The 25,953-nt window shown below is 45.1% G+C and overlaps 1 long non-coding RNA gene across 1 annotated transcript in view; it reads left to right on the forward strand.

The window, feature by feature from the left end:
• The window catches only part of LOC142495869 (uncharacterized), a 127,695-nt gene extending 102,907 nt beyond the window's left edge, over positions 1-24,788 (forward strand). The window contains exon 3 of the long non-coding RNA XR_012801842.1: positions 24,354-24,788. This is a non-coding gene — a long non-coding RNA (uncharacterized LOC142495869). The remainder of the gene's footprint in view (positions 1-24,353) is intronic.
• The last annotated feature ends 1,165 nt before the right edge of the window (positions 24,789-25,953 follow it).

Below are 25,953 nucleotides of genomic sequence, written 5' to 3' on the forward strand. Positions count from 1 at the left end.
GGTAGGGGTACCAAGGAAAAACAAAGGGAGACCATAGTGTAGATTGAAGAATTCAAATTTATAAGTAAAAAACAGTGTAAGAAATGTACTCACAATAAGTACATATAAAATGTACACATAGTGTTTCCTTGAGGCAGTTGAGCGCTGGTAGATGGACCTTCTGCTGCTACACCTCCAAATGATCCTCGCCGGATCGCGGTGAATGGCGTGTGACGTCACAACCGGTGCGGGGGTGACGTCTTCCGGTATGGAACACACGGAAGCTGGCAGCAGGGAAGAACAGCAAACTTGGCACCTTCAGCTTCTCAGCAGTTGTGCAGGCTGCAAACGTCTCAAAGATAGCTCTACGCGTTTCGCTGTGTTAGCCACAGCTTCCTCAGGATCAAATGATAACCCCAGAGCAATAAAAACACGCATTATAGAACACCTTAGTAACATCCGTAGAGCGTAGAGCTATCTACCGGTTGTGACATCACACGCTATCCACCTTATTTCACTTTGTATGTGTATTTATCACCTTAACTACTAGCACTGTTTGTTTAGCGCCGGTCTAAATCACTTGGTTTCAATATAGGTAGCTGTGTCACCAAGAATTCTATTTGCTTCTCCCTCATAAAAACTGCGATCCATGATTATAACCCCCCCACCCTTATCTGCTTGTTTAATAACAATATTCTTGTTGGCAGTCAAATCTTCTAAAGCTTCCCTTTAATTTCTGGTTAGATTATGTTTAAATGTCGTAGGCTGTTGTGTTAAAAGATTAAAATCATTAATAACCATCTTGTAACAGGGGATCAGGAAATGTGCCTCTAATCCAGCAGTGTGGTGGTTAACTGCTGGTAGTCAATTAACAACCACCACCTGGCTGATTAGGTTTCTTAGAAAAACCTCCCTTTGAGACAGGAAGGGAGATTGTTCCTGAGTATCACAAGATGTGGGACTGACCATAGGACCAGATGTCTTGAGCCTGCCAGAAGAAAATCTGCATGCTGCTTGCAAGACACAGGGGAAAACACTTCTGAACCTGAATGCTGATATAGCCTGAGGAAAAAGGCAGCAACCCAGGAACAGAGAAGACTTTCCCTCCAACTACAAGAAAACAGATAAGACTTTCCTTTATTAGACTTTGTATCTGCACATATCAAGATATAAGTTTGGGGCTGGGAGACATGCTAATCTAAAGGGAGTTGTGGACTGCATAGGTTTCACTAGACATACTCCCAAGTGAACAGAAGCTTTGTTTGACCCCTTGTTTGGATGATTTTCTTATGTTAAGGAAACAGGCGCAATAAAAGCCTTATTTAATTTCACCTTAACAAGTCTCCCTTGCATACCTCTGCGCACATCCTCCTACACATCTGATAAAATACTTCTAAAAAGTGTCCCTTCTCATGGCTTGGATAAAATGTAGACCTTGGTTTTTATGCTGTATGTTTAAAATTGTTACTGGTTCTATGTAGAGGTAGTTGATTATCTGTATCAGTAATTTCTCTCCTTAATGAGGTTTGATTTAGAAAAAGTCTCTGTACGGTAAGTTTTCTAAGAAATAAATTGGCATCGATAAAAAGTTTAAATTATTAGGACCAACAGTAGGTGCAAATGTAAGACCCTTAGATATAACATTCTGTTGGAATTCGGTTAAAACAACTTGACTCAAATTAAAAATATTTTTAGACTTTTTAAAATTGGACTGATCTAATATGTTTCGTCGTCTTCCTCTTCCTCCTCCTCTTTTTCCTCTATTCTTCTTTTTTTCTTTTCTACAGGGGATTCCTCTACCTCTAGTGGGGAGAAGCGATTCCTTGTTGCCCACAAATCTGTGGACCTTCCTACTCCTAAAAAACTCGCCTGAACTGATTCCTGAATGGGATGCACAGCACTGATACTAGAGGCTGGCGGTGGCCCTCGGGTGTTCCCCGCAGGCCTGCAGTACCAATTCAGTGCACCCCAAAAAAATTACAACACATAAATACACCACCCTTAACAGATACAGTATAGTAATGTGCAAAATTACTATTATCCACATATGGATAATAGTGAATTTGCCCATTTAAAATACATAAAGAACAATAAATACAATAAATACATATAGCACTCACCCATGTCCGGCTGCCACGATGAAGGCCATCCTCATCTTCATCATCGTTCATGCCCTCCTTCGATGCTGCAAAACATAAACAAGAATAAAAACAGCCAATGTAATGTCCCCTAACCCCTTAATCACAGTTGCGGTTATTAACCGCTACAGTCATTAAGGGGTTAACCCACCCTCACCCACCACTCGGGAGGCCTACACACCCTCCCCCACTAACCCCCACCCGTGAGGCCAAACCACCCTCTCTCACCGAATACCCAACCGTGAGGCCTACCCACATACCCTTGGGGCCAATACTCCCTTCCCCCACCCACAGTACCCACAATAAAAACAATACACTGCCCCACAATAAACATCATTATATTTATTAAATACATAACCCACCCCCTGTTCCCCCCATAAATACATGATTTATTATTTTACATACAGGGTTAATACCCCAGGCCCAAGGGAGTCCCCGGTGGGCCTGACAGGTCACCTCACAGACCTACAGTAGCCCAGCACCATTTTTCAAACAGGGTCTGGAGGCCTGTTGGTGGTTCCTGCCAGGCACCATTGTCCACCAGGTGGTCTCCGCGGGTCACCGTGGGCCACAATGGGGTCTCCACAGTAGGCCCGCGGATGTCTGGGGGGCCCCGGGTCAGACCCACAGGTGTCTGAGGGGACTCGGGTGGTTCCCACGGGGGTCTGGGGGCCCACGGGTGGTCCCTATGGGTCTGCGGGTTCTTCCCTGCAGGTGTCCCCCGTGGACCCGGAAGCCTGGTACCCATGAGAAGACCAACACATACAGTACCCACACAACACATACAGTACAATAATGTGCAAAATAACTATTATCCAGATAGGGATAAAAGATTATCTGCCCATTATTAAACACATTAACTAGCATAATAAAATAAATAAAGTTCTACTGACCTCAGCAATAAGAAGCCCCCTCGCCAGCAAAATCCGTGTCCTCCGTTGCAAACAAAATACATAGCCAATACATTGCAATTACATTCTGAGATCAATTAACCCCTTAATCACCTTATCGGATAATAACCGCAAAGGTAATGAAGGGGTTAAGCCACCCTGGCCCGATACTCACCCTTCACCTATTCATTTATACAGTGGCTTCATCATGCAACTATATATATACACACACACACACACACACACACACATATATATATATATATATATATATATATATTTAAATATAGCTGTATGCTCATCTGCATGTCTTGGGCAGGTCTGCAACCCCGCCTTTCCCCATTATCACCCAGCATACAGCACTTCCACTGCAGCAAGGGATTCTGGGAAATGACATGCAAATGAGCACACAGTGTCACTTTTTGCCTCAATAACCATTTTTAACATGGTTCCCTATAGGCTTAAGCTTGCTGCATGGTCACAGCTTTGAGCACAGCCAGGGTTAAGGTGCATACCCAGAAAACCACCCACAGACAGCTGTTTCAACCTTGATGGGTCTCATCAGTGTGGGGTTGATTTTACTGGGATGCAAGAGAGGCTTATGGGATAGGCCAAACCATAATACTGAGTTAAGTTATGGTGAGTAAAAAAAGTGACAAAAACCCTCCACAGGAAAGCAAATATGCAAATATAGCTGTATGCTCATCTGCATGTCTTAGGCAGGTCTGCAACCCCGCCTTTCCCCATTATCACCCAGCATACAGCACTTCCACTGCAGCAAGGGATTCTGGGAAATGACATGCAAATGAGCACACAGTGTCACTTTTTGCCTCAATAACCATTTTTAACATGGTTCCCTATAGGCTTAAGCTTGCTGCATGGTCACAGCTTTGAGCACAGCCAGGGTTATATATATATATATATATATATATATGTAGAAGAGTGACCTAGGCGCAAATAAGACAGGGAAGAGAAAAAACACAAAAAGGAATCATAGGGCAGTATATCTATTTATAAACAGACAATAGGATGGTAAGAGATGCGCTTACACAGGTAGGTTGGATTAAAGCCTGTAATCCTCTATGGGACTCACGAACACAGCTATTTCAGCTTCTCTCCTTGACTGCTGGATCTCAGGATTGCTTCTCCACGGGAACTCAGCTGCAGCTACAGCAGTCACTGCTGGTCTCTGGAAATCACGCTTCTCTATGGATGGATCTCACAAGGGGGGGGATGGGGGGGATGGGGAGGAAATAAAGGAAGGGAACAGTATATGTGTAAAACCTTTTAATCTAAAATTGACTATGTAAAAAAATATAAGTAATCAACTCACATTTTGTGAGTGAATATAAAGCAGTAGAGAGTGATTAGCGAGTCTCTCACACTCGGGTGTAGAAGTGCCGATTACCAGTCCTCTCCGCATTCACGATCACTTCCATATCACGTGGTCTGACGCGGTATGACGCGGCTCGGCTCTCGCGAGATTTGGTGTCTGCCAGTGCAGGGAATCACCGCCGTAGCTCCTCGAGAATGTCTCTCCACTTTGGTGCCTCGGCGTGTCTCTCTCTCTGCTGCAAACAAACGCTGGCCCTACGCGTTTCTCCACTTGGGCTTTGTCAGGGGCATGCTACGGCGGTGATTCCCTGCACTGGCAGACACCAAATCTCGCGAGAGCCGAGCCACGTCATACCGCGTCAGACCACGTGATATGGAAGTGATCGTGAATGCGGAGAGGACTGGTAATCGGCGCTTCTACACCCGAGTGTGAGAGACTCGCTAATCACTCTTTACTGCTTTATATTCACTCACAAAATGTGAGTTGATTACTTATATTTTTTACATAGTCAATTTTAGATTAAAAGGTTTTACACATATACTGTTCCCTTCCTTTATTTCCTCCCCATCCCCCCCATACCACCCCCTTGTGAGATCCATCCATAGATCCACCATAGAGAAGCGTGATTTCCAGAGACCAGCAGTGACTGCTGTAGCTGCAGCTGAGTTCTCATGGAGAAGCAATCCTGAGATCCCGCAGTCAAGGAGAGAAGCTGAAATAGCTGTGTTCGTGAGTCCCATAGAGGATTACAGGCTTTAATCCAACCTACCTGTGTAAGCGCATCTCTTACCATCCTATTGTATGTTTATAACTAGATATACTGCCCTATGATTCCTTTTTGTGTTTTTTCTCTTCCCTGTCTTATTTGCGCCTAAGTCACTCTTCTACAAATCTTCAAGGTGGCGATTGTGGAGCCGCAGACCTAAATCGGCTGCAGTTTGTAGGGATAGGTGTACACCAGGGTATGTACCTTACCTAAAAATATATTGGCTTTATAAGTGGTGTGTATAATCTCTTCTACTCAAACATACTGTTAAGATTTGCGCTGTATGTTTCTTGTCTATATATATATATATATATATATATATATATATATATATATATATACATATATACATATATACATATATACACACACACACACACACACACACACACACACACACACACACACACACACACACACACACACACACACACACACACACACACACACACACACACACACACACACATATATATATATACACACATGATGAACCAATATACAAATATTTACATTTTATACATGATGCATACAATCTATGCACCATGTACACTCTGCCAATCAATGTTAACAATAAAATATTCCAAACAAAATACCATTAAATCCAAACAAGTATACTATTTAAACCAAGCAAGTCACCATAAATCAATTAGCATTCATTAATCACATCCCAAAACAATTTAAATACCATCCATAACAATTACACAATTAACTATTTCAATCGTTAAACAGAATAAGTTACCATCAGACAAAATATAAGTATCAAAAAGAATACAATATTCAAAAGCAAGCCTCACCATGACCTAAAGTACACCATACAAGACCAAAAATTACATCTAACTAATTCGAAAATACATTACACACACATTTATGCATAGCAGCATAGCCAAAATCCTTTTAAATACTGCAAAACAAACTTTTCAAACAAAATCGTTTTGTACCCTGTATGTATATATCGATCTAGACATACATACATACATACATACATACATACATACATACAGTGGCAAGAAATGATCTTAAAAAAAAACAAACACATGTTTAAAAAAAATTAAACATGTACAAGTTAAAAAAAAAATACATTTCTTTTGTTCACTTACCATTACTTGACCCACTCACCGACTCCCGTTGAACAGATTACTCTTGAACCAATCCACGCACAGGAACCCATAAAATAATAAACATAACAAGCCAGGGGTCTTCTATTTGTAATCCATCTTCATCTGTATTTTTCTTTCTTGTATCTTCCGCTCTCTTCCGGGGTCTTCTTCTCTTCTTCGGCCACGCCCTGGTCTTCTTTCTTCTGCAGGAGGTCCTTCCTCCTCGGCGTCTGCCTTCAAAATGAGACGACATAGGATTTTATAGGCCTATGACGTCACATTGTCGTCATATGGTTCCCACGGCCCTGATTGGGCCGTGAAAACCATGTGATTTGGGGGCAAAAAATTAATTTTGATGACATCATTTAAAGGCAATTATGCCAGCCAATCAGAATGGCTTTGCTTCAATTGCCTTTAAGATGACGTAATGAAAAGAAAGATGGCCGGCCTCACATGATACGGTAGCCAATCAGAGCGTGGGAACTACATCCCTACTCTGATTGGCTCTAGTAGACCATGTGACAGAGGCTTTGGGGAGAACGGATGTGAATAAATAACCTTCACCAAAAAACGTGAAGGTGAAGGTGAAGGTTATTTATTCACTATATATACTCATTTGGATTTTTAGGTTCACAGTTATCGTTTATTTATATCACTAATTCACTTCAGTTATTTCACCATTAGAAGCGCCCGGTTCCATTTTCTTTGTTCTGTATATCTCTAGTGATAATGCTGTAAAAAGTGATATAATACAGTGACACTCAAATAGTATAAATATGAGATAAATAGGGCAATAATCAGTGAATAGATGGTAAATATATGTTGTAACCGGTGCCTCATCAGCTTACACCCATGATGAACACTCCAATTGGATTCTTAATGGTACTGGTTGTTGAGAGATGCGGGGAGCTCAGGAAACCGGTTGGTGTAATTTACAAAAAGAAAAAGAAAAAAATATATAGTGCAACAACGTTATGAAATGTAGGCTGGCTTATTGAATATATCACCCTAAAGGTGTACACACACTTTCCAGTATTAAAAGCAGCATTTGTACCCCTCTGGGGAAATCCCTTGATGGAAATGCAGATGTGATGCTGAACAGTTGTATCAGTTCTCTGGTCACCTCAGCAGTTCAAGTGGACGTATGGAACAAGAAGATATGCTTGCACTATTGCACAATTTCTTTGGCATATAGGGTCACCATACCCTTAGCTGAGTGTGCCTTGCGTGACCTCACTAGAGGCAAACTGTGGTATATACTGACCTAACTCACTTGAACTGGTCACCCACTGCCTTAATCATTCATTAGCATTTACTGCTATTATTTAATATGATTTTATTGTTCTCACTTATCTAACCTGGTCCTATAATTTTAATGCTGTTTAATAAATAGTGACAACAACATTTAAAACTAATACACAAATAAAAGCGCTGTGACCTAACTAAACACCAAATGTGATAATGTGCTGTATAAGTGTTTGTGATAAGATGACCAAAAGTTGGGCCAAACTAATTAAATTAAAGTGATTAATTGATCCTTTAGTGAAAGAAAATCAAATAATCCAGCTGCCAAGAGGATGAAGCATACAAGTGCTCTCTAGTGCACTAGTCAGAAATACATGAATACAAAATTACTATATCTTTGGCGCTTAGATAAAGAAATACCACTTATCAGTCCATATGTCACTTGGCTGTCCAAAAGCAATGTCCCAACAATGTGGATTAACCCAGCAAAGTCCAAATTGGTAGGGTTCCTTGGGAGATTTCAGCAGCAATTACCCTCCTATTATAGAAGAAGAAGAAAAACAGAAGAACATTGCGCAGCACTTGGGCTTGTTGTTGGTATATTCAAGCAGGAAACTAAATTGCCTACTTATGAGATGGTTTTTGGTACATTCAGGGGAGAGAATCTGTGCTTTAATTCCAGGATTTTTCTGCACGGACCCCACGTGGTGTTTGGAATCTTCTAAGACTCTGAACTCCACACTTTCTAAGTGCTCAGAATCAATAGAACATCCACCGTAAATTTACAGAGAAAGAAATGAGCAACAATAGTGCAATATAGCCAGACACTTTACTAAAACAATTTTAAAAAGAAGGTGAGATACATTTACAATGTATCCCTCCTAACCATATAGTTACAATGTGCCGTCCGCCACTTGCATACAGAAGCACAGCTCCCAACAATGTAGGTTCAGTGTCTCTCTCTCACCGTGGCCGCAGGTGGATGGGCGCTTCCCAGATGATGTCACTGTCTCTTGCGTGCGACTGCTACACCTGATGTCAGCACTGTTAAACTCCGCCCAACTAGTTTCGTGACACACCTGTCACTGCCTCATGGGTTTGGAGCTTGTCTGTTCATTCTTACTATTTATACCCAAATCCCAAATCAATTAACCCCCTCTGGTGCTCTGGAAAAGATACATCGATGATGTGCTGTGTGTCTGGAGAGGAACCATGGAAGAATTGGAGAAATTCAAAATCTATCTCAGCACGAATAAATACAATCTAAAATTCATATTTAATAGTAGTCCGACAGAGATTAATTTTTTTAGATCTGTCATTGTTCGTCGAAATGGGATCAGTTCACACAAAGACATTTTACAAAGAAGTAGATGCCAATACTTATTTATTGGCATCTAGCCATCACAATCCCAGGTGGTTGAATAACAAACAGAAGGGACAATTTTTAAGACTGAAGAGAAACTGTTCACAACACAATATATGAGGACCAAGTAAAAGTTATGAAGGATAAGTTAATTGAAAGAAACTTTAAAAAAACAGTTATTGAGAAAGCCATAAGATCTGCCAATGCAATTGAGAGAAGTACTCTTGTTAGTATGCAGAAAAATAAAAAAAGAGATCCATAGTGATAAAGAATTATTTATCCCATTTATAACTCAATTTAATGACATGGCCCCTAAAATCAGTGGCATTCTCAATAAGCATTGGGGAATCCTCCAAAAGGATAAAAAAAAAATCCAACAGTTTCTGCCAGCAAGACCCCAGATAGTCTATAAGAGGGCAAAATAATTGAAATTGACCTTAGCCCCAAGTTGCCCCATCAGGGCAGTTAAACAAAATGATGCCACGTAGCTTAAAGATGTAAAAGGTTATTATACGTGCAACAAGTGCATTGGATTGAGGTATAGCACCAAATGCACCAAGTTTAAATAAAATATCACTCAAAAAGCATATGACATCAAATCTTTTATTAACTGTAAAACCAGTTTATCTGTATATCTATTGGAGTGGAACGATAGATAGTAAAAAGCAGGCACCAGCAGTACAGGACAAATAAATGAAAGAACATCCAGAGAGCGTGTGCTCATTAAAAAGAATCATTTAATGGATTTCAGCAAAAAACAACCACATTATGGGGTACAGAGCTCCCCACCAACGCGTTTCGAGCGTAAGCTCTTTATCAAGGAGCACCACACACCTTCTATATTTTATCTATTGGAGTGCCCTTGTGGGCTCCAATACTGTATATTGGGAGGACAGGGAGACCTTTAAAAAGAAGATCTATAATATTAAAAGGGGTTTGGAGACACAAATTAAAGCAAGGACAGTGCCCATAAGGTCTCATCTGCAATGGTATTGAGAGTCCCAAGGCTAACTGGAGAGGGGGGAACTGGCTCAATGAGGTATCAAGGAGGGAGAGCTTTTGGATCTACACCCTAAAAACTTTAGCATCAGAAGGGTTAAATATAGAATTTGATATGGCTTCTTTCTTACAAAATTAAGTAACATTTACTATGATCTTTCATTTTTCCTTTGTGGAAGTTCTTTCAGATGTGTATGAGAATGACTCCTGTAATTATCTTAATTAATTTTATATTTTTTTTTTATATTTTCATTGCATTATATGAATTCTCCAAAGTTTTATTTAGTTTTAATTTTATTGTTAGTATTTTAAGTGTTATTTGTACCATGAGCTGGCTAATAATATGACTTTACACATTTTCATTATTAAGGACCAGATAGACCTTTAATCCCTTTAAATAAGGCCTGCACAACTCGTAAAGTGAGAAGGGCCGAACTGCTCCAAGGAAAAAAAAATTGGGCAGCATGGGTAAAATCATCATCATCATCATCATCATCATCATCATCATCATCATCATCATCATCATCATCATCATCATCATCATCATCATCATCATCATCATCATCATCATCATCATCTCTCCTCCAGCACCTCATCATCATCATCCTCATATCTCCCCTAGCACCCCTCATCATCATCCTCATATCTCCCTCAGCACCCTTCATCATCATCCTCATATCTCTCCCAGAACCCCTCACTACCAACCTTTGCGATACTCCCCATCTATCTCTCATACCCCCATCTCTCCCACTCACCCACACACATAATACTCCCCCTCCACATCAAACACACAATACCCCCCTGCACCTCACATAACTCTCCCCCCTTGCACCTAACATCACTCTCCACCCTGCACCTCACATCACTCTCCCCCCTTGCACCTCACATCACTCTCCCCCCTTGCACCTCACATCACTCTCCCCCATTGCACCTCACATCACTCTCCCCCCTTGCACCTCAAATCACCCCCTTGCACCTCAAATCACCCCCCATGCACCTCAAATCACCCCCCATACACCTCAAATCACCCCCATACACCTCAAATCACCGCCCATGCAACTCAAATCACCCCCCTTGCACCTTCAATGACCGCCCCTGCACCTCAAATCACACCCCTTGCACCTCAAATCACCCCCCTTGCACCTCAAATCACCCGCCATGCACCTCAAATCACCCCCCATGCACCTCAAATCAACCCCCATGCACCTCAAACCACCCCCCATGCACCTCAAATCACCCCCCCCTGCACCTCAAATCACCCCCCATGCTCCTCAAATCACCCCCCATGCACCTCAAATCACCCCCCATTCACCTCAAATCACCCCCCATGCACCTCAAATCACCCACCATGCACCTCAAATCCCCCCCTGCACCTCAAATCACCCTCACTGCACCTCAAATCACACCCTTTGCACCTCCAATGACCCCCCAGCACCTCCAATCACCCCCAGCGCCTCCCATCACCCATCACCCTCTCCCCCCTTGCACCTCCCATCACCCATCACCTTTCCCCCCTGCACCTCACATCACCCATCATACTCTCCCCCCTGCACCTCACATCACTCATTACCCTCTCCCCTCCCTGCACCTCACATCACCCACAGGGCCACCAAAAGAAATCATGGGGCCCGGGACAAATGAAAGGATCAGGGCCCCCCCACCCGAACCCATAGAGCACCTACCACAAAAAAATATCTTTTAGCGCGCAACTGTCAGGAATCGGCGTTCTCTTCGCTCCCCACACAGATCACTCCCTCCCCGCAGGGAGCCCCTGGACACACAAAACAATCCTGCCTTACCGGCCTCCACGGCTCCTCGCCCCTGCCGCCGTCGCGGGATCACTCCCCTCGGCGATGCCTCTGCTCAGCGCCGGGCGCGGCCACGCCCTCCTGCACGCACACCTGCACCATCCACTGGCTTGGTTCACACGCGTACACGAGTTACGGAGCACGCTCAGTCTGCACACTCTTATTCCCGTCCCCCGGACCTCAGGCTCCGCCCTCGCACACCCCACGGGCATACTCAGGTTACTAACAAGACTCACCTGGCCTGTTATGCCTGCACCAATCTGCAGTGTCTCCCTGTAGCTCTTCCTGTCCCGCCTCCGTTCCTAATTGGACCTTCCTGCTTTATCTAGCTCCTCTCTGCTCTCAGTCTTTGCTCGACATAGTCTCTGTATGGAAGTACTTCTGGATTCTCTCAGTGTTTTCACAGGTTCTGACGCAGCTCGTACGACAACCCCCTCTGGCTCTCGATCTCGGCACTCCTTGGACAACGCTCACTCTGGTAACCCCTTGAACACGGCTTGGACTGTGACCTATCTCCACTCTCCACTCCCTGACTTCGGCAAGGCATCATTCACTCTATCTCTACAACCGGTACCGGCAAGTATTGTCTATCTTACTACACCTGGCCTGGCAACGCTTCATACCACACTCCGGACATGCTCCCTTTGCTGCGGGTGCGTGTATTACCACTTCCCCCTTCAGCTCAGGGGATGGGTCTGGTCTGCGGGCAGCACCGGCGTAACATTATGTCGAGCCCACAAGACGCAGACCAGACCGAACTATAACAGTTTCTCTCCAATCTGCTTCAGCAAAACCAGGCCATGGCGGATCAAATTGTGGCACTTACACGCCAGGTCGCAGTACTCTCAGACAGGGTACCGACTGCGACTCCGCCAGATGTAAGCCCCCACTCCGCAAGCGCAGTTAGAAGTTCAGATGTAAGGATTCCTCCCCCCAAGCCTTATGCAGGTGAACCGCAAGATTGTAGGGGTTTCCTAAACCAGTGTGAGGTGCAGTTTGAAATGGCCCCCCATCACTACAATACTGATCGCAAGAAGGTAGCCTACATTTATAATCTCCTCACTGGCAGCGCCCTGGCTTGGGCTTCCCCGGTTTGGGAGCGACGTTCTGACCTTACCCAAGATTACCCGGCATTTAAAGCCGAGTTTCAACAAGTATTCGATTCTCCCGCTCGTCGGGAGATGGCATCTGTTTCTCTCCTCCAGATCACTCAGGGACGGAGAATGGTGACGCAGTATGCTGTGAAATTCTGGACTCTAGAAGCCGAGACTAACTGGGGACAAGAGGCTCTCATCTCTGTGTTCTGGCAAAGCCTGGCAGATCCCATCAAGGATGAACTCTCTCGCCAATCCAGGCCGGATCAATTGGAGGTCCTCATTGATTTGGCTGTCCGAGTGGATCAACGTATCCAGGTACGCCGATCAGAGCGTCAGCGCACTCGCGTCCATAACTTTCAAGTTCCGTTCTCCAGTACTCCCAGCAACACTCCTGCTCCCCCAAGTGCTACCATACCTCTTCGTCCTGCACTGGAGTTGCCAGAGCCAATGCAATTGGGGGTACAACGCATCCGCACACCGATACGGCAGTTCCGCCACGCCGGGGGATTGTGTTTCTACTGCGGATCCATGGAACATCTGGTTCGGGAGTGTCCACTGCGTCCGGGAAACGGGAACACCCAGTGAGTACAGAGGAGCTCTCTCTGGGTGTAATGTCTCCACGTCCCCTTTCTAAAGGTGAACTCCCTAAGAAACTTACATTTCCAGTCTCCCTTTCAGGCGATAGGTTCAAGACTTCTACCGCCGCTTTCATTGACTCAGGAGCTGGAGGAAACTTCGTGGATCTTGAATTCGCCAGGTTAAACCGCATACCACTCGTGAGAAAGAAGGTTCCCATCGCACTCGTCGGTATCGATGGGTGTCCTCTTACCCCGGCCCACATCTCCTTAGAGACGGCTCCCTTGCTTCTGTCCTCACATCTGCACAAGGAGATCTTAGTTCTCAATGCCATTCATGCTCCTGGGATACCAATCACCCTTGGTCTTCCTTGGCTACAGCTTAACAATCCTCTCATTGACTGGACTTCCTCTGCTCACATTTCCTGGAGGCCGAGGTCAGAAGAGACTCATCAACTGCTGGCCAATATCTCTGTTCCCGAAGTTATTCTACCTTCCGTTTACCATCAATTCCGGGACGTTTTCAATAAGGTACAGTCAGACCTCTTGCCGCCACACAGGACTTACGATTGTACGATCGATCTAGTTCCAGGTTACTCCCTACCCAAGTCCAAGACCTACCCCTTGTCGTTACCAGAATCTCACGCTATGGATGAATATATTCAGGAGATTCTCAAGAAAGGCTTTATTCGTCACTCCAATTCCCCAGCAGGGGCTGGGTTTTTCTTCGTCAAGAAAAAGGACGGGTCGTTGAGGCCTTGCATCGACTACAGGGGTTTAAACCAAATGATAAAAACAGAAAAGACACAGCGCACAATGCTCATAGTGCATTAAACGATATATTGACATAAACAATAAGGTAGGGTAAGTAATGTGCGTACATCAAAGTGAATAATCATAAACAGTTTTGGGATAATGTTACCCAGCGCCTCAGGAAACCGGAACGAGTGTCCTCACAAGGGTTATGGCGCTGATATCTCAGATGCAGGATCCTGTTGGTAGGAAGGTAAGTAGGAAGCCTCTACAAGTTCTTTCTCCCCAGAGCACGAGTCAAACGTCAGCTGCTGTCCCATGCAGTGCTTTGCCAGAGCGAAACTCCACACCAGCTGGATACTCTCACTCCCCTCCATGCGAACCACTTCCGGGTCGATGACGTCACCGCGGGGGAGATCGCCGGTTCTGGCGCCGTTCAAACTCGATCAGCTCGCGTGGTGGGGTGATAGTTTAGAGGTAGAGCTCTTGACCAGTCATCCAACGCGTTTCGAAACCTGTGGGTTTCTTCATCAGGGAATAAAGTAAAGTGGTTTCGGATGAATTCTAAATACTACACGATCGTACCTCATTGGCTAAGCAATCTACTCTCATAGCCAATGGGGGAGTAGTGGAGGCGGGTTAAAAGTCTCGGTTTCGCGCGTCACTGGTTGTCAATGGCAACAGAACATATACTAAAAAAAACTTTATTAACAATGACATGTCTAACAACACGCGATTGATGAAACTAAATCAAAAGGAAACTGACATAGTCTCTGTATGGAAGTACTTCTGGATTCTCTCAGTGTTTTCACAGGTTCTGACGCAGCTCGTACGACTACCCCATTTGGCTCTCGATCTCGGCACTCCTTGGACAACGCTCACTCTGGTAACCCCTTGAACACGGCTTGGACTACGACCTATCTCCATTCTCCACTCCCTGACTTCGGCAAGGCATCATTCACTCTATCTCTACAACCGGTACCGGCAAGTATTGTCTACCTTACTACACCTGGCCTGGCAACGCTTCATACCACACTCCGGACACGCTCCCTTTGCTGCGGGTGCGTGTATTACCACTTCCCCCTTCAGCCACGCGAGCTGATCGAGTTTGAACGGCGCCAGAACCGGCGATCTCCCCCGCGGTGACGTCATCGACCCGGAAGTGCTTCGCACGGAGGGGAGTGAGAGTATCCAGCTGGTGTGGAGTTTCGCTCTGGCAAAGCACTGCATGGGACAGCAGCTGACGTTTGACTCGTGCTCTGGGGAGAAAGAACTTGTAGAGGCTTCCTACTTACCTTCCTACCAACAGGATCCTGCATCTGAGATATCAGCGCCATAACCCTTGTGAGGACACTCGTTCCGGTTTCCTGTGACGCTGGGTAACATTATCCCAAAACTGTTTATGATTATTCACTTTGATGTACGCACATTACTTACCCTACCTTATTGTTTATGTCAATATATCGTTTAATGCACTATGAGCGTTGTGCGCTGTGTCTTTTCTGTTTTTATCTGCTAGTTTAGGGGATCCTTGAGCCCCCCCTCTATCGCAGCTGCAGACGCTCTGTTCAAGGTCACGTAACATTTAATTCATCACTATTTATCACGTCACTTATTTAGTAGTTGCGCACTGTATTTTCTTCTCGTTTAAACCACATCACTTTTAAAAATCGTTACCCCTTCCCCTTATTACCGAACTGTTCAATAAATTACAGGGGGCCAAGATTTTTTCCAAGTTGGATCTACGTGGTGCCTATAACCTGGTGCGCAGCAGGAAGGGGGATGAATGGAAGACGGCCTTCAACACGCGTAGTGGACACTACGAATATCTGGTAATGCCTTTCAGCTTATGTAATGCTCCCGCTGTCTTCCAGGATTTCATCAACGACGTCTTTCGTAAGGTACTCAATATTTTTGTTATTGTATACTTGGATGATATCCTGATTTTTTCCAAAGATCTCCAGGACCATATACGCCACACCTCCTACGTCCTTTCCCGTCTCCATGAACACCATTTGTACGCCAAACTGGAGAAGTGCACCTTTCATCAGACCTCTACTCCGTTCCTGGGGTATATCATTTCCGATGAGGAGTTTATGATGGACTCAATGGCCAAGACCCAACTCTCTCAAGGCCATACAACGTTTTTTAGGGTTCGCTAATTACTATCGTAAGTTTATACGGAGTTTTTCCACCATTGTGGCACCCCTCACTGCGCTCACCAAAAAAGGAGCTGATCCTTCTGCTTGGTCATCCGAGGCCATCTCCGCCTTCGAGACACTCAAGGAAGCCTTTATATCCGCACCTATTCTCCGTCATCCCAACATCGAACTTCCCTTCGTCCTGGAGGTCGACGCTTCTGATTGCGGCGCTGGTGCTGTTCTTTCCCAGAGACCCACGCCCCAAGATAAGTTACATCCCTGTGCATATTTTTCCAAGAAATTCTCGTCTGCCGAGAGAAACTATGACGTGGGTAACAGGGAACTTCTGGCCGTGAAGATGGCTCTTCAAGAGTGGAGACACCTGCTAGAGGGGTCGAAAGAGCTGTTTACTATTCTCACGGACCACAAGAACCTTCTTTACATAGAGAACGCTCGACGCCTTGGTCCATGACAGGCTCAATGGGCTCTTTTTTTTTCTCGATTCGATTTTCACCTTTCCTATATCCCCGGGACCAAGAATGTAAAGGCAGATGCACTCTCCCGAATACATTCTTCTGAAGAGAGGCCAGAGGAATCTTTGGAGACTATCCTTCCACATGAGAGGATTCTCGCCACGTCTTCTTTCAAGAATCTTGACAAGATTTTGCACTCCCAGAGACGCATTCCCAAGGACTTGGTCGTTCCCGACAACAAACTCTTTGTACCATCCAAATTTGTTCCAGAGGTCCTGTCTTGGGGTCACTCCTCTAAATCTGCAGGTCATCCAGGTTTTAAGAAGACTACTGATCTCATTCGTCGGAATTTCTGGTGGCCAAGGATGTCTCAAGATATTCTGGAGTTTACCCGCGCATGCCCCACGTGCGCTCAAAGCAAGACTCTCCGTCAAAAGCCTCAGGGTTTTCTGTTACCCTTTCCAGTTCCCGACTGCCCCTGGTCCCACATTTCTATGGACTTCATCGTGGAGTTGACCATGTCCAGAGGAATGAACACTATCTTGGTGGTCATGGACAGGTTCTCGAAGATGTCCCATTTCATTCCACTTAAAGGATTACCCACCTCCCCCGCCCTTGCTGATATCTTTACAGAGCAGATTTTCCGGATTCATGGGATCCCTTCGTCCATTTTTTCTGACAGAGGTTCTCAGTTCGTATCCAAATTTTGGAGAGCTTTCACGAAGAGATTGGGCATCTCTTCTTCTTTCTCTTCCGCCTATCATCCTCAGTCCAATGGACAAACGGAGAGAATCAATCAATCCCTGGAGAAGTACCTGAGATGTTTTATATCCGATTTCCAGGATGATTGGGCTCAACTCCTCTCTTGGGCAGAGTATGCCGTCAATTCTGCAAAAAACGAGTCCACCCGGGAGTCGCCCTTCTTTATAAATTATGGGTTCCACCTTCCCTGTCTTCCCATCCCCAACATTCCTTCTGGAGTACCAGCCGTAGATGAACGCATTTCTTCCCTCCAAACCACATGGTCCAGGATTCAGTCTACCCTTCTCAACTCCTCCCGCAGTTCGAAACTACAGGCCGATCGTCGTCGTTGTTCGGCGCCCAGTTACAAACCAGGGGATTTGGTATGGCTATCCTCTAGGAATATCCACCTCAAGGTACCATCTCCTAAACTGGTACCTAAGTTCCTGGGTCCCTTCCCTATTTGTGAACAAATCAATCCCGTGGCATTCCGGCTCCAACTACCACCCAGTATGAAGATTCCCAATGTCTTTCATGTGTCCCTCTTAAAACCATTTATCTCCAGTCACTTCTTTCCGGATCAGACTCGTAAACCGGATCCCATTACTGTACAAAATAACGAGGAATACGAAGTTCACTCTCTTTTGGATTCTCGCCTATCCAGGGGTCAGCTCCAGTTCTTGGTGCAGTGGAAGGGCTTTGGCCCTGAAGAGAGATCCTGGGTACCTTCAAAGGACATTCATTCCCCGGCCCTTCTTAAGTCCTTCAGGAAAAAGTTTCCAGAGAAACCGTTCTTGGACCGTCCTGAGGCCGTTCCTGAAGAGGGGGGTACTGTCAGGAATCGGCGTTCTCCTCGCTCCCCACACAGAGCACTCCCTCCCCGCAGGGAGACCCTGGACACACAAAACAATCCTGCGTTACCGGCCTCCACGGCTCCTCTCCCCTGCCGCCGTCGCGGGATCACTCCCCTCGGCGATTCCTCTGCTCAGCGCCGGGCGAGCCCACGCCCTCCTGCACGCACACCTGCACCATCCACTGGTTCGGTTCACACGCGTACACGAGTTACGGAGCACGCTCAGTCTGCACACTCTTGTTCCCGTCCCCTGGACCTCAGGCTCCGCCCCCGCACACTTCACGGGCATACTCAGGTTACTAACAAGACTCACCTGGCCTGTTATGCCTGCACCAATCTGCAGTGTCTCCCTGTAGCTCTTCCTGTCCCGCCTCCGTTCCTAATTGGACCTTCCTGCTTTATCTAGCTCCACTCTGCTCTCAGTCTTTGCTCGACATAGTCTCTGTATGGAAGTACTTCTGGATTCTCTCAGTGTTTTCACAGGTTCTGACGCAGCTCGTACGACTACACCATTTGGCTCTCGATCTCGGCACTCCTTGGACAACGCTCACTCTGGTAACCCCTTGAACATGGCTTGGACTACGACCTATCTCCATTCTCCACTCCCTGACTTCGGCAAGGCATCATTCACTCTATCTCTACAACCGGTACCGGCAAGTATTGTCTACCTTACTACACCTGGCCTGGCAACGCTTCATACCACACTCCGGACACGCTCCCTTTGCTGCGGGTGCGTTTATTACCACTTCCCCTTTCAGCTCAGGGGACGGGTCTGGTCTGCGGGCAGCACCGGCGTAACAGCAACTTTTACTTAACTGTTTTCTTATTGTGATACAGAAAAAAACATTACATCTCCCCCTCCTCATTCCTCACCCCTATCTTCCTCATACCTCCCCCCCTATAACCCTTCTCCCACCCACCCTCTCTCCCTTCCCCCCCTCTCTCCCTTCTGCCCCCCTCTCTCTCCCTTCTGCCTCCTCTCTCTCCCCCATCTACCTCTCCCCCACCCCTTCTCCCCCCACCACACCACTCCATTTGCCCCCCCCACCAGCAGCCCGTTTTACACCTCACCCCTGCACAGCCCATTTTTTTCACCCACCCCTGCACCAGCCCATTTTTCAAAACCACCCCCCCACCAGCCGTTTTTCACATACACCCACCCACCCTTGCACCACCCGTTTTTCACAGCCACCCTCCCACCCCTACACCAGCCCGTTTTTCACACAAACACCCCTGCACCAGCCCGTTTTACACACCCAACCCCCCACCCCTGCACCAGCCCGTTTTCACAACCACCCCCCCACCCCTGCACCAGCCCGTTTTTCACACCAACCCAGCAAATTTTTTGCACCCACACCCCACCAGCCTGATTTTCACACCCACCCCCCACCCCTGCACCAGCCCGTTTTCACACCCAACCCCCCACCCCTGCACCAGCCCATTTTTCACACCCACACCCCCACCCCTGCACCAGCCCGTTTTTCACACCCACCCCCCACCCCTGCACCAGCCCGTTTTTCACACCCACCCCCCCACTCCTGCACCAGCCCGTTTTTCACAGCCACCCTCCCACCCCTACACCAGCCCATTTTTCAAACCCCCCCCCCCACCCCTGCATCAGCCCGTTTTTCACACCCACCCCTGCACCAGCCCGTTTTTCACACCCAACCCCCCACCCCTGCACCAGCCCGTTTTCACAACCACCCCCCCACCCCTGCACCAGCCCGTTTTTCACACCCACCCAGCCCATTTTTTGCACCCACACCCCCACCAGCCCGTTTTTCACACCCACCCCCCACCCCTGCACCAGCCCGTTTTCACACGCACCCCCCCACCCCTGCACCAGCCCATTTTTCACACCCACACCCCCACCCCTGCACCAGCCCGTTTTTCACACCCACCCCCCAACCCTGCACCAGCCCGTGTTTCACACCCACCCCCCCACCCCTGCACCAGCCCGTTTTTCACACCCACCCCCCCACCAGCCCGTTTTTCACTCCTCCCCCCCACCCCTGCAGAAGCCCGTCACACACACACACACAGACGCACGCACACACACACACACACACACGCACGCACGCACGCACGCACACACACACACACACACACACACACACCTCTTAGATCAGCATCAGCACATCCTCTCCCCGGTACTAAGCCCCGCCCCCCGGCATCCTGCTATTGAAAAAAAAAATACTCACGGCTGCCGCATCCTCCTCATGCTGCTGCTGCCCCCGCGCACCGCAAAACCCAAGGGAGGGAGGGAGGGGAGAGGGGGGGGGGGATAAATCGCCGCCATTTTTTGAAACTTTTTTTTAAATTTCTTTTTAATTTATTTAATTAACTGGCGCCCGGCCGGAGTCAACGCGGGCCGCACAGAGAGGCCAGACGGGCCGCATGCGGCCCACAGGCCATATGTTGTGCAGTCCTGCTTTAAATTATGTGGGGGTATTCTGACCAATAAGGAGATTAGGGGGTTAATTGATTTGGGATCCATGGGTATAAATAGTAAGCATGAACAGAAAAGCTCCAAACCCCTGAGGAAGTGACAGGTGTGTCACGAAACTAATTGGGCGGAGTTTAACAGTACTGACGTGAGGTGTAGCAGTCGCACGCAAGAGACGGTGACATCATCTGGGAAGCGCCCATCCACCTGCGGCCACGGTGAGAGAGAGACGCTGTTCTGTATGCAAGTGGCGGACGGCACATTGTAACTATACAGTTAGGAGGGATACATTGTAAGTGTATCTCACCTTCTTTTTAAAATTGTTTTAGTAACGTGTGTGGCTAAAATTGCACTATTGTTGCTCATTCCTTTCTTGGTAAATTTACGGTGGATGTTCTATTGATTCTGAGCACTTAGAAAGTGTGGAGTTCAGCGTCTTAGAAGATTCGAAACACCACGTGGGGTCCGTGCAGAAAAATCCTGGAATTAAAGAACATATTCTCTCCCCTGAATGTACCAAAAACCATCTCATAAGTAGGCAATTTAGTTTCCTGCTTGAATATACCAACAACAAGCCCAAGTGCTGCGCAATGTTCTGCTGTTTTTTTTTTGTTCTATAATAGGAGGATAATTGCTGCTGAAATCTACCAAGGAACCTTACCAATTTGGACTTTGCTGGGTTAATCCACTTTGTTGCGACATTGCTTTTGGACAGCCAAGTGACATATGGACTGATAAGTGGTATTTCTTTATCTAAGCGCCGAGGATATAGCAATTTTGTATTCAGTTTAATAAATAGTGTTTTAGCTTTACAACTATAGAATACACAATGGACCAGTACCACTACTTTCCTCAGTTGTCTCTAACTATATGTAGATACCTTCCCCCCACACAGACATAGAGTGCATGCTATAGGGACTTATCCGGTAGGTAGTGTCTTTATCCGCCGGTGTTCTTTCTTTCTTCTGTATATGATTCCAGGCATCCATTCCAAATTTGGAGTAATCCTGATATATCTGGCTTACAGCTGAATACACAAACTCACTAAGTGGCCCTCTAAGCTGATGATGTTTTCCTGACACTATGGAGGCCTCTAATTTCTCTACCTAATCTCTTCGGCCTATTAGAAAAATTCTATAGAGTTTCGGGGGTTCAAAATTAATCAAACCAAATCAGAAGCCCTAAATATCAACCTACCCAAAGAAATGGAGAAACTCATTGAAATGAATTTTAATTTCAAATGGCAACCAAAAGCTATCAAATATTTAGGAATTAATATAACAAATGGTTATAAAACTCTATACAAAGCCAATTTTCCAAAACTCATAAAATCGTTGAGAGAAGATATTAGAATTTACTCAATATATAATATATCCTGAATTGGCAGAATATATTGTATAAAGATGAATCTGCTTCCCAGTATCCTTTATCTGTTCCAGACCTTACCAATCCCTTTAGTAAGGAAGGATATCGTAGCCATTCAAGCATTAATCTCCAAGTTTATTTGGAAGTATAAAATAACAAGAGTTAGGGGAAGGATCTTGATGAGGCCAACATTGGTGGGGGGGCTAGCGATACCTTGCTTGTGGTCATATTACAAGACGGCCCAATTATGCCAAATTTCCAAATGCCACTGTGACACTAGCATCAAATGCTGGGTAGCAGTAGAAAAAGGAGTCTCTGTGCCTATAGAACTGCACAGCATCATCTGGTTCCCATCTCGGACACTAAAATATATCAGAGAGCCTCTATCCTCGATGACCAATTTGTTAGCATTCTGGAGACAGTGAAATTTAGATGTGTATTGACCTCTAAAAGTCCCTTATGACACTCTTATTTGATAACCTGGATTTCGCTCCAGGCCTGAATAGCAAAGATTTTGGTAAATGGAAAAAGATTGGAGTCACTAGACTTAGAGATCTGGGGGAGGAAAATTAGTATAACATCTTTTGAGGATATTAAGTCAGAAAAAGACATCCCACATGCAGATTTTTTAGATACTTCCAGATCAGAGCTTTTTATAACAAATTCTCGTCCTGCCCCCCATTGACTAATTTCAAACAGCTCTGTACTTTAGAAACAGACACAAAGGGACTTATAGCTCGGATGAACAAGGAAGTAACCTGTTCTGGCCAGGGTATACCAGGAAATTAAAATATGTGTCCCAGTGGGAAGCTGATTTGAGAGAAACACTAGAAGAAGAGGAATGGGAGGAGATGTTCACAGCGGCAGCTAAGAGCTTGATTTGAACGACATATAAAGTTTTAATGAGATAGTATCTGACCCCACTAAAATTATCCAAATTTGTACCAGACTACCCACCATTGTGCCCGAACAATGTAGAGAGCAGGCAGATTTGATACATATGCTGTGGTCCTGCCCCAGGTTGGTGCCCTTATGGGAACAAATTCAAGATTGGCTTCAGAGGATGTTGGGCCTCACAATCCCTTTTAGATTCATGGATATTTCTGTTAAATAGGCTAACAGAAGGCGTATTCAAGGTCAAGTGCAAATTAGTTGCTCATTTAGCAACGGCAATGAGGTGCAAGATCGCAGAATTATGGAAACAGCTAGAAGTTCCATCCATACCCAAAATGAGAAATAGAATTTGGTTTGTATGCCAGATGGAAAAGTTAACGAGTTTGATTAACGACTCTGGCTCTAAAATCCAAAAAGTCTGGCTGCCATGGTTGTCCCAGACAGATATCCCCGGGATAAACAGTGACACAATTATGCTTTGATAGAAAGGAAATGCGTTCTACCTTGATGGGTGATAATGCGTAAGAGAGACTCGACAATAGAACAGAGGAGTCCCTTAGATAATTAGATTGTGCCGGGCCAATGGGAGAGACTGTCTCTTGGCCAGACCAGAGCAAGCGTTGACGCCACTTTGCATTACATTGTTCAGGAAAGACAGGTGGACACCCCTCCCTCCCCACTCACCTCTGCTCCCCTTTTATTTCCCAATTTATTTTGATATATTAACTTGGCAAGGAAAATGTGTACGAAGATGTTTAGTATGCTGTCAACAGAATTTTCTTGTCAACTATGTATTGTTATATCTCTGCAAGAACCCTTTAAAATTTAAGTTACAAAAAAAGTCAAAAGTCAAAAGGAAAAGTAGTAGTACAGTAGATGCCTGCAGATGAGATCATAGTATTGTCCGGGAGAGCATGCTTCTCGATGGTGTCTCTCTCTACACCTTACGCAACTCTCATAGGGCATTCCTTTTTTTCCTTTATGAAGACTTTTTAAAAAATGTGTACAATCTTCTCACTCACATGTTCTAAGAGAGCAGATATGCTCTAGAATCCATCTGAGGAATTGTGTGCAGGTTTTACTTACAGTTCAGACAGCTAGTATGTGGCTAAATAGATATATCCAATAGTGTTTTATTTCATTAAACTGCATACTTGGTAGGATTTAGTATTATTCAATTGTCAAGGTTTTTACTATGTGTCACATATGAATAGGCTTTAAAACCCACTCCTCGTGAATATTCCAATTGGTTTGTTTTAAGAGCCAATTGTTACATGAGGGGATATTAGCGTTTGTAAAATGACTGTGTGTTAGGATATCTCTCACATTTTAGATCTACTTACCATTGTGGTGGTCTGATTCAAGACCTCTCTTAAATCTCCATCTTCTAGGAAAATATGCCATTGTCTTTGATAGATGGATGATCCCAGCAGGGAAGGTGATCCCAACGGGGAAGAGAGAAGCAGAGCACAGCCGCACACATGAGGGGTTAATCCAGGACTACAGCAAGTCTGTTAAAAAACTCTTTAATGGATATGCAACATCATGGTATAAACAGGTAAGAATAGTTCCTCTTACGCGTTTCACGCCTTAGACGGCGCTTCGTCAGAGAGTACTGTATACAGCATATGTATGAGGTTCCCCTCTTATGGCTTGTTACTCCCAACCAGAAGTGACGTATCGGGGTATTCTAATGCAGTCATTGGCTGGTGCATTAATGAATGGAAAGTCCCATAGAGAAGAAACCGGAGCACAGCTTCCCAAATGAATGGGTAGAAGGTCTTAAAGAACCAAATGTATTGGTTTAAAAACAAGTACATGGGTAGTCCTGGCAGGTACTCTGATGCGTTTCACGCACAGGGCACTTTGTCAAAGCGAGAGAGAGAGAGAGAGAGAGATATCTTTTGAATAAAATGGTCTTTTAGTTGGCCAAAGTGTTGTAAGCCCTTGAGCCCCTCCAAGGCAGACCACATCTCAAGGGTCCTAACACTAAAATAAATTCTTAATAACCTGTACATTACCAGGAAGAATGATTTATAATAAATCTGTCAAATTAGTTGCATAGTTCTAAGTCTGATTGAAGCTCTTATTAACCTGTACATTACCAGGAAAAGCACTCTGTATTAGATGTGTCAAAATCAAACGGTATGCAGGTTCCCATGAGTGTGGAGGTGATATTGCCATGCTCAGTAGCACTCCTCTTTGACACATATATGCATATATAAATATATTGTGGTTATTTTGGGGGTTCAATATGAGCTTATTGGGGTTCTGTATGTTTGCTAATAAAAGTAATATATAATTAAACAGTTCTAAGTTTAATCCATAGTGTTATGCTATTCTAGGAGAAGTTATAGTTAATGATAACAGCAAATTACAATTCTATAAAGCATTGTAAGGGTCTCAGATGTAATAAATGTATGTTTTAATTAAGCTTAAAGATGACATAGTTTGTAGCACATGTCATGAAATGCTTTATTTTGTGTATTTGTCCCGTATTTTTACATTCAATCTTTGAGAGTGGGGCCGCATATTTGCAATAATTGCAATTGCCACATTTGTGGAAACCTTTATGGAGATTATGTTTTTGCTGTGTGTTATGACATGAAAAAAGAATTGGAGAAAGATGATAGCCAATTGTTTTCGTTTTTTTATACACAAATGTTGGATATGTCTGCATCATAGTTTCCAAGTCCTTGTCCAAACATAAGACTTTCCAATATTTGTCCATAACAGCTTTTATTTGGTTGGCTTGATTACTATAGGTAGTAATAAACAATGGGACATCTTCATTATTTCTATTATTAATATTATCACTAGTGGACTTCCATCTCTTTTGTTTATTGCTATTGGTCTTTATTAGTAACTCTGAGCAGCTTGTCTCTAAGGCTCGCATATAAGCTGTATGTATATCCCGCTCAGAGTAACCTCTATCCCTAAATCTGATGTTCAACACCTCAGACTGTTTGGCGAACATCTCTTCAGTAGTGC

This window comes from Ascaphus truei, chromosome 5, assembly GCF_040206685.1.
Source record: "Ascaphus truei isolate aAscTru1 chromosome 5, aAscTru1.hap1, whole genome shotgun sequence".
Lineage (NCBI taxonomy): Eukaryota > Metazoa > Chordata > Amphibia > Anura > Ascaphidae > Ascaphus > Ascaphus truei.